Raw genomic sequence first — 8,276 nt, forward strand, 5'->3', positions numbered from 1 at the left:
GCAGCACTTCCACCGAAATATCTGACCTCAGACCTGAGTTCGTTTTCGGCTGCTCACGCGCTTCCTCTCTGCTGGAGCGTCTGTGCAGAAAACGTGACCGTGATACCATTAATTTTTAGACTCTGATGAAATAAGCTACAAAGAAACCTACATTATTCGGGCACTTGGGGAGAAGAGAACGAGGTCATGAATGCAACGATGACTTACTTTCACCTTTCGAGCAACCTGTTAATTATGATAATAATAATTTCTTTGGTTGCTTCCGCTTTAAAGGAAATGTAACATAATTACGTTCAATAATGTTTTGTTTTTTTCCCAAGGATCAAATTGCTGCATTCTTGGTCGACACAGGAGTTATACAGGAGTTTGGCATTGATATAATGTGCTGACCTTTTGAATCCTCAATCCCGCACGTAGTTGGGCTTAGCAACAAAAGCACTTTAGTTAAAGGGCATTGGCCAATCAGTGTTGGTGGTAAATGTAGTCGATTAAAGCAATGATTTCGTCAGTAAATTCGAATGAAAATTTAATGTGTCTCTGGGAAGTAGCTGCAGAATCTGTTCCAGCATCAGCTCTGCCATTTGATATGTAACGTAGTTGCTATTCAGAATATCTATGAGCTAACTAAGCGTTCTGGGTTGCCGGGAGCTGCTCAGGTTGCCATTAAAAACACAAAACCCTTTGCTCTGTGCTTGTACTTCAACTAGCTACGTTTCCAACAGCCAAAACGTCATCCAGAAATAACAGTGCTGAGGATACATTTTGCATTGCAGATGCTGCGGCTGCATTAGCTGTGCAAGAGGATACGGCCGGTTGGGCCCATCCAGAAACTGAGCTGCCAACTGGCGAGGCCTTTGCGTAAATTACCTCGCGACGCTAACAGAGTCATTCTGCTGCAATGAATTTTTGCTGGATACCGTCGCCAAGGCTGACTGAGATTGCCGTGAGAGTTTCTGTGCACAAATGTTTTGTGTGCTGGTGACTTTCTTCGTGGATACTGATGAGAAACTGGAACTAGAACTGTTTTTTTTGTCACCTAACGCCATGTTTTTGTCAACAAAGAGATAGTTTTAGTCTACAGTGAGTCCAATATTAAAATCTCTGAGCTCTACGAGCGTCCACCAACTTCCGAGTAAAGATATCTGGCTCTTTAGCAGGTAACTGCTCACTGCCTGCTGTTCGGAGAGCTAAGATATAAAGAGGGTGGTGAGAGTGAATCAAAAGGAGGCTGAAAAGCTCTGTAGAGCTGCGGGAAACTATAGTCAGGTGAGTCACCATTTTCTCTGAGTTCACCACAACGAGCAACATCTTACACAATCCTGCAAAGCAGCTTTAAAACGACCGGAATTTTCAAAGGAAATCAGTTCTCTCCTGCTTTTCTCTTTTCTTACATATGTACAAACAAACCTGAACAGCATACTCGTGGAAAATTCTATCCCTGTTTTCTAAAATGTGTATTATTTTTATTTTTAAAATGTTATCAGTATCATGTTTTATAATTGAGATTCCCCCCCCCCCTTATCTTACCTAATGTGTGTTTTTACAACAGGCATTTTTTTTTTTAAATAAAGTATGAGACAAAGGAGGAATTGATGAAATGTAAAATTGTGTTACAATGTCTAAGATTGTGCAGTTTGGTTTTAATGATGTATGTTTGTGTTTGTGCCAATATTTACTGAGGTCTAACAAGGAGTAAATGAGGTGTGGTGATGAAATAATAGTTTAAAGGATTTTTTTGATTGCTTTGCATTTGCTTGACTAGATAAGCAAATTAAGAAAATTAAGAGTATTCTTTGAAATGGACCCATTTTCTTTCATCCATTGATTCCTATCCCCCAGATAAACAGCCCAGGCCGATGAATAAACATCGGACCATTTTAGTGCTTAGAAACACTCTCTGAGCAAGAGGCCTAATTCGAGTAGCATCCTTTCCGGCGGATCGATTCTGTGAAGAAGCATAATGCCATGCTTGGTTGTTCAGCTTGTCTCAAGAAAGCAATTCCAGCACCACCAGCGGCATTTGTTACTGGGTTGCCTTAAAAACCTCGCTGCAAGAAGTTATTGTGCTGCCATGGCAGGGTGGAGAGGCATTTAAAACAATGAAACGGCTACTTGGGGGGCAATTAAACCCAGGTCAGCGCTGATTTATGACCCATTTGAATGACGTGGCATGGCATATGTGTGCATCTGCTTGCACATGCACACACCAGCACAAAGAGATTATCATTGACGTTTTCACACTCACGTCATGTTTACCAAGGTCATTTATTCTTACGAGAGCTCCATGTAAACACTGGCTGCTGGAGGCACTTACTGTTGAAGGATAGGTTCATGTTTAATACAAAACACTGGCATGCATTTATGAAACCTGGAGAGTTTTTGGTTACTGACACTGTTTCTGCAGTCCATCCCTTTTTAAAGGTGAAATATTTGAAATTCTCACCTTCAGAAGTGATAGCGGGTCAATTTAACATCTTGTCTGCCTTCAGTCTGACTCTCAGCAGTTTGGTCAACTTTTGGGTGTTCTTGCCTTGACATTAGTTAGGAGTTGGCTTTTCTTTTTCAAGATTTGATTGTAAAGACCGAGTCGTGGATCAGTTAAAAAAAAAAAAAAAAAAAAAAGGTTTTTGGTTAAACCTACAGTTTTAGCACAGAAAAAGGAAAATAGCCACAGCAGTGAAGTCTTTGACATAACATCAAACTATTTCTTCAAATTCTGTGGATAATGTTAGTAAATTTGTGAATATGAATAATCTAAACAATCTCACTCATGAAATTTAAAGCCATTTCATCATAAGAGCGTGGCGTGTACGTTTCAGAAAGTTGACAATAATTTTCAATAGGCCATAAATCCTGCGTAACATTTAGGGGAAGCCAATATAAGGTAATATGAAATCATTCAATATTTCACGTTGCTTACTCACTTATCTTCTGTTATATTTTTACAGCAAACAACACACCACACCAAAATTCACATTCGCAACAGGCTAACAAGAACCGAATCTACTGCCATGAGCAGATCTGACGAATCCTAAAGCCCCCAAGCGGTTTCTTTGGTATTCTTCAGGGCAGCGTCTTGGCATGTATGGGAAGTGTCAAGGGCTGCCAGCGTGTACAAAGAGCAGGTATTAGAAGCAGCCAAGTCGAGATGTGTACATGGGTTTGTGAGTACATACATCTACTGAAGCCCAGAGGGGAAAACATGTCAGTCACCATGCAGCTTTCTAAAAGCAAGCTACGCTTTGGCACACAATACCTCAGGGAGATTTTTTAATACAATTTAAGGCTGGAATGCTTCACTTTTAAAAGGCAGCAGGAGGCAAGAGCTTTTTGTGAAAGCAGGCCTGCTACTGTACTTTACCAAATTTGAAAAGGAGTCCGTACGAAAGATGCATTTGTTCATTTTATGCCAGCAGTACTCAACCAGCACATTATCTTCAGCTGTACCTCAGCACATATTCTGGACCACAGAAGGAAAACCATCCACTTTGTCTCCATCACTTCCAGAAAATCTGAGCAAAGAAGAGATTTCTTCAATTATGTGAATATTGTTTTTCAAGAATCTTGAAAAAAATGTGAACCTTTCCTTTAACCCACATACTGTTCTCAAAGAAAGTCAACACACACCTGTGACAATCTGCATCCCAAATGGGCCCCCGGTGTCACGTGAACTGAACACACCATCAGGCAGCGTTTGATCCCAGAGGAAGAAATCGCCTGACTCATGCCTGGTAGGACTTTTTCAATTATTCACTGGCCCTCGCCCTTGGCCTGGGGCTGTTCAACTCTTTTACCGTTGCTCCCTCATCACTTGCTGTATTCATGAATAATACAAAAAAAAAAACACACAGAGGATGTCTCATTGTGATCCACAGTCATCAGAATTCATGTCATGAGCTGTAAAACCTCCCCGGTGGCGTTGTGCCGAGCAGCTATCATCAGGGGGCTCTCACTCTCCGTCTTTAACAAGGTAGATGATTCCAGATTATTCAACGTTTCTGGTCTAACCCTGAACAAACAACTTTTGTGATCATAGTCTATATAATGGCAATAATTTGTTTAAAAATATGCAATAGAAAAAAACCCAACACAATCTGACTTATTTTCTTCAGTTTTTCCCTGTCAAGCAAAAAAACCAACGGTGACGTCCCTCTTTGGTTTGTGTACTGCCTTTGTAAAGCTTCGGGTAAGCCATTTTGGCCGTCGCCATCTTGCTATCTTGGAGCCAGAAATGACCAAATTTAGAAAAGTTGGGGGACCAAGCGATGGCTCTGACTTGATCTGACCAACAACCCAAGGACACCATGCTCCGCCCACTTATACCTGAAACCTGACCGCACCCCGGGCACGTCAATCAAACCAGGCGCACTGAAAAACACACAGCTCTTTCAGGCCTAATATCTAAATCATGATGAAATTATTTTCAGATGGACCACCGCAACACTGATCAGAAGGACTACATTTAGTGAACGACACCATATTGGCTTGTAGAAAAAAATGCATACACGTTGTTTTTCTTGTGTGGGTCCTTTTTTTTTTTGTTTTGTTTTTTTTGTTTTTAAACCCTCTACATATACAGTAGCATTTGAAACTTCTTTCACTTTTGAATGTTGTTTAGTTGTCACAATCTGAATTCTTAATAATTTATTTTGACTAATGCACATTTCATTCAATATTGTTACTTTACATGGCCAAAGGTACGTCTGCTTTATATGGTTTGGTCTAGCTCCAATTAAGGGAAATCTTAAGAAACCACAGCATACAATACTGTCACAATTATGTGCCTCCAACAATTTGAGATGTCCCCTTTCTTGTTCCAACATGACAGCGTTCCCGCACACAACGCAGAGTGCCTACAGTTTCGAAAAAAAAGTTTTCAGATCTTGGTGAAGAAGAACCTGACTGGCCTGCAAAGAGCCCTGACCTCAACGCCCTACAACACATTTGGGATGAGCTGGAGCGCTGATAGCGAGCCAGACCTTATCACCCAACATAAGTGCTCAACCTTGCTCATGCTCTTTGTAGCTGAATGGGAGAAAATCCCTGGAGCCGGCTCTGAAATCTTGTGGAAATCTTGAAACCTGAAGGAGGCTGTTAGGGGAGCAGATTGTTGCCAATGGTTTCACAAGGGGATGTTCAACAATGGAAAAAACGTTTGGGTGTCCACCATCGTCTGTATATAAAAGTGGACGTAGCTACCAAGTGTGAAAAATGAGGCCGATGCAGAAGCGCCTTAAGACGCAATACCACCGAGTGCCACTAGAGGTTGGCTCCAAAAACACTCCAGCTCCATAGACTCAAAAAATTCTCAGTCAATAAAATTTCTCCACGAGTTATCTCGGTTTTGCTAGCTAAAGTCGCTCCTTCTTAGTTTTCTGGCCGTCCATCTGAAAATAATGCTGAAGAAAATAAGCTTCATAAAGCCGTGTTTTTTTTTTTTTTTTTTGGGGGGGGGTCTGTTTGATTGACAGGCCTGTGGTGGAGTGAGGTTCACAGCTATCGGTGGGCGGGACTAGCGGCGGCCAAAAACCGGACATGAGGCTTCATAACGGCCGTTAACAAACCATTGGGTGACGTGTCGGTTGCTGCTTGGCGTCCACATACTTTCATCCATGTAGTGTACTTTTTGAGTGGCATACTGCATACGAGAGTTGGGAAACAAAATGATGGCATGAATGCATCATGTCAGAAGCACGTTTGCGCGGCAATCAGCGGGTTCTTACTGTCATCGTATGTTTAACCGAAGTTCATACTCTTATATAACGTTTTGACTGCACGGGCCTCTCTCTGCTGCACCTGTGATATCAACAGGCAACCCCCCCCACCCCCCCCACCCCACCCGATCCTTCATATTCCTCTGTTTCAAAAGGTTTCTGTCGATACGCCTTCACATGCTCTTTTTTCTCCTCTCGACTGAAAGGAAGCTGTGGAGTGACGAACACATCCAACTGAGCCTCCTGATTACAAGCTCTATTTATCAGCTTCTCCAGGACCAGTCGCCACGTAGGAGGTCTTGCTCTTGTGTTCAAACACATTTTAAATGTTACCCTGCCGCTGGTGCTTATTTTTCAAATTTTGATACGCTCACATTTTAAAATTATCTATGCAATCTGTAAGTTACAGAAGGCTGGTTTTGATGTCCTATTCGCTTTCCTCTGAACCAAATGCTCATTTTTTCTTTGAGATGTTATCTCCTGCTGCAGCAAAGCTGTTACAACAAATTATTTCAACGTTCATATACACAACTCCTGAGCTCTTTCATACATCGGTGTCTTACTGTTTAAATTGTGAGTCTAAAAGCGCAGCTCCAGTCTTTGATTTTATTTTCGCTCTGAGCTCTCATCTCGCCGCTCTTTCTGTCGAGGACACGTCGTCTCTGATCATGGATTCACATTTCGGACTTTTTTTTTAAGGTGACAATGGTCCGTGTCCTTTGAACAACTGCCACTTTCATCCATCCCTCCAGCATCAGTTAACGAACTTTACATAACTAACTTTACACTGGATTTATTGGATTTCAACCTTTTCAGTATTATACCCTGTATAGCATCAGTGTAAGAAGTGTACGTATCAGATCGTTGTGACATGGAAAAACCAGTTGCAGCATCTCTGAAATGAAAAATAGGCCTTTTTTTTTTCAGCTGTGAGACCGTCTTCTTTCCGTCCGATGGGTTTTTAAGAATTAGATGAGAATCTCAATACCACTCTCATTACGTACAATAAACGTATTGATATTGTCTGTCCAACAGCAGTATGGTGGTCCTTTGTAAAAAAAAAATAAACACTTTTTCTGCAACAGCAGCAGCTTTCTCAGACACCCAAATTTGGAAATACTTTACAACTGTGGTCCCGTCCTTTCCTCTACGTAGCCAAGACTCAGGACAGAAAATGTGCTGCATTTCACACTCAATTTCTGCACCTCTTTTGAGTTCCTCATCCCGGTACTTGTAGAGCACTGCGTGTTTCCTGACTTGTCAGAGTGAATGCACTTTTGTGCGCAAAATAGTGAGTCTTTCTTTTGGGCCTGCATCCTGGTCAACCAAGAGAATACGTCAATACCTCTTTAACACACTGAATCAGCCAACACTGTAGTGCGGAATCTATCAATCCATCATGGTAAGAAAACAAAGAATTACATTTCTAAAATCCTGAAGTCTATTATATAAATTCATGAGTAAAAACATCCATAACAGGAAATAATGCATTTAAATCTGTTTCACTGTGCTCACAGAGTAGGGGGTTCATTGGATGACAGGATGGCTGACATGTCTCACGCTGCAGTCGTCCCGTTACCTGCCTGCGTGGTCTCTGCGTGGAATACAGTCTCACCACAGGGCTCAGATAGCTCCACAGATCAATACCGCCGGAGAGGAATGAAATAAATAATCTTTCTTACCGGATTACCGCAGTGACAGTATTTTGCTTACACGAGTAAAATTCATTCTCTCAGGTTTCCGGGGAGAGAGATGTGAAAACAATAAAGCAGAAGAGTGTGACTGGACTCCTGTAGGGCAATAAAACTTCTCATAAAAATCTAGGAAAAATACACAGACAGAAATGTGATGGAGGTTGAGAGAGAGGGATGGACGAGCTGGTGATATACGTTTAATTCTTTTTAAATGACTCAGCAAACCAGTTTCATTCAGGGAGAGCACGGTATTTTATTCTGTCTCCGGCTCATGAGAGGAAGATGTTTCATTCTTAGGCAGTAAACACAACTCATACGGTCGACTTCATGCGGCAAACTCATAATTTAACACAACGCTTAAATGTTCCGCGATGGGAAGCTGGTTCAGCAAGTCATTCAAGTTTAGAGCCTTTTGTGATGTGGAAAAACTGACCAGGTACTTTACTCCTATTTCACACATTTATCAAGGCACACAACATAAAAAATTGCAACGTGGTGAATAAATATTAAAAAAAAAAAAAAAAAAGCTTCCTTACTCTTAAATTTAAATAGTCATATTTAGCTTGTTCTGGCTCAGCATTCCTGCAAAGCAAAAGTCATCGGGTAAAGAAAACTTTCTGCCTCCCCAAGATATCAGAAATACTTTGAAATCCCACTTTCACTCAATGCAGTACCTTTAACAATTCAGTCAAAGCTGGCAGGACTCGCAAGCACGAATCAATGATGCACTAGTAAAAGTTTTCAGTCTTTACTGGGCAGAGCTGGTGTACCAAAACAGACAAAGACACCGAGGGATGATCGGAATAACTAAATCCAGTAAACAGCCGAAGGTAAACATGAGGCGACAGCAAACGGATGGAGACCAAAA

The sequence above is a fragment of the Embiotoca jacksoni genome, unplaced genomic scaffold (genome assembly GCF_022577435.1).
Source record: "Embiotoca jacksoni isolate LCO1_2020_lvr unplaced genomic scaffold, fEmbJac1.0.p SCAF_35, whole genome shotgun sequence".
NCBI lineage: Eukaryota > Metazoa > Chordata > Actinopteri > Embiotocidae > Embiotoca > Embiotoca jacksoni.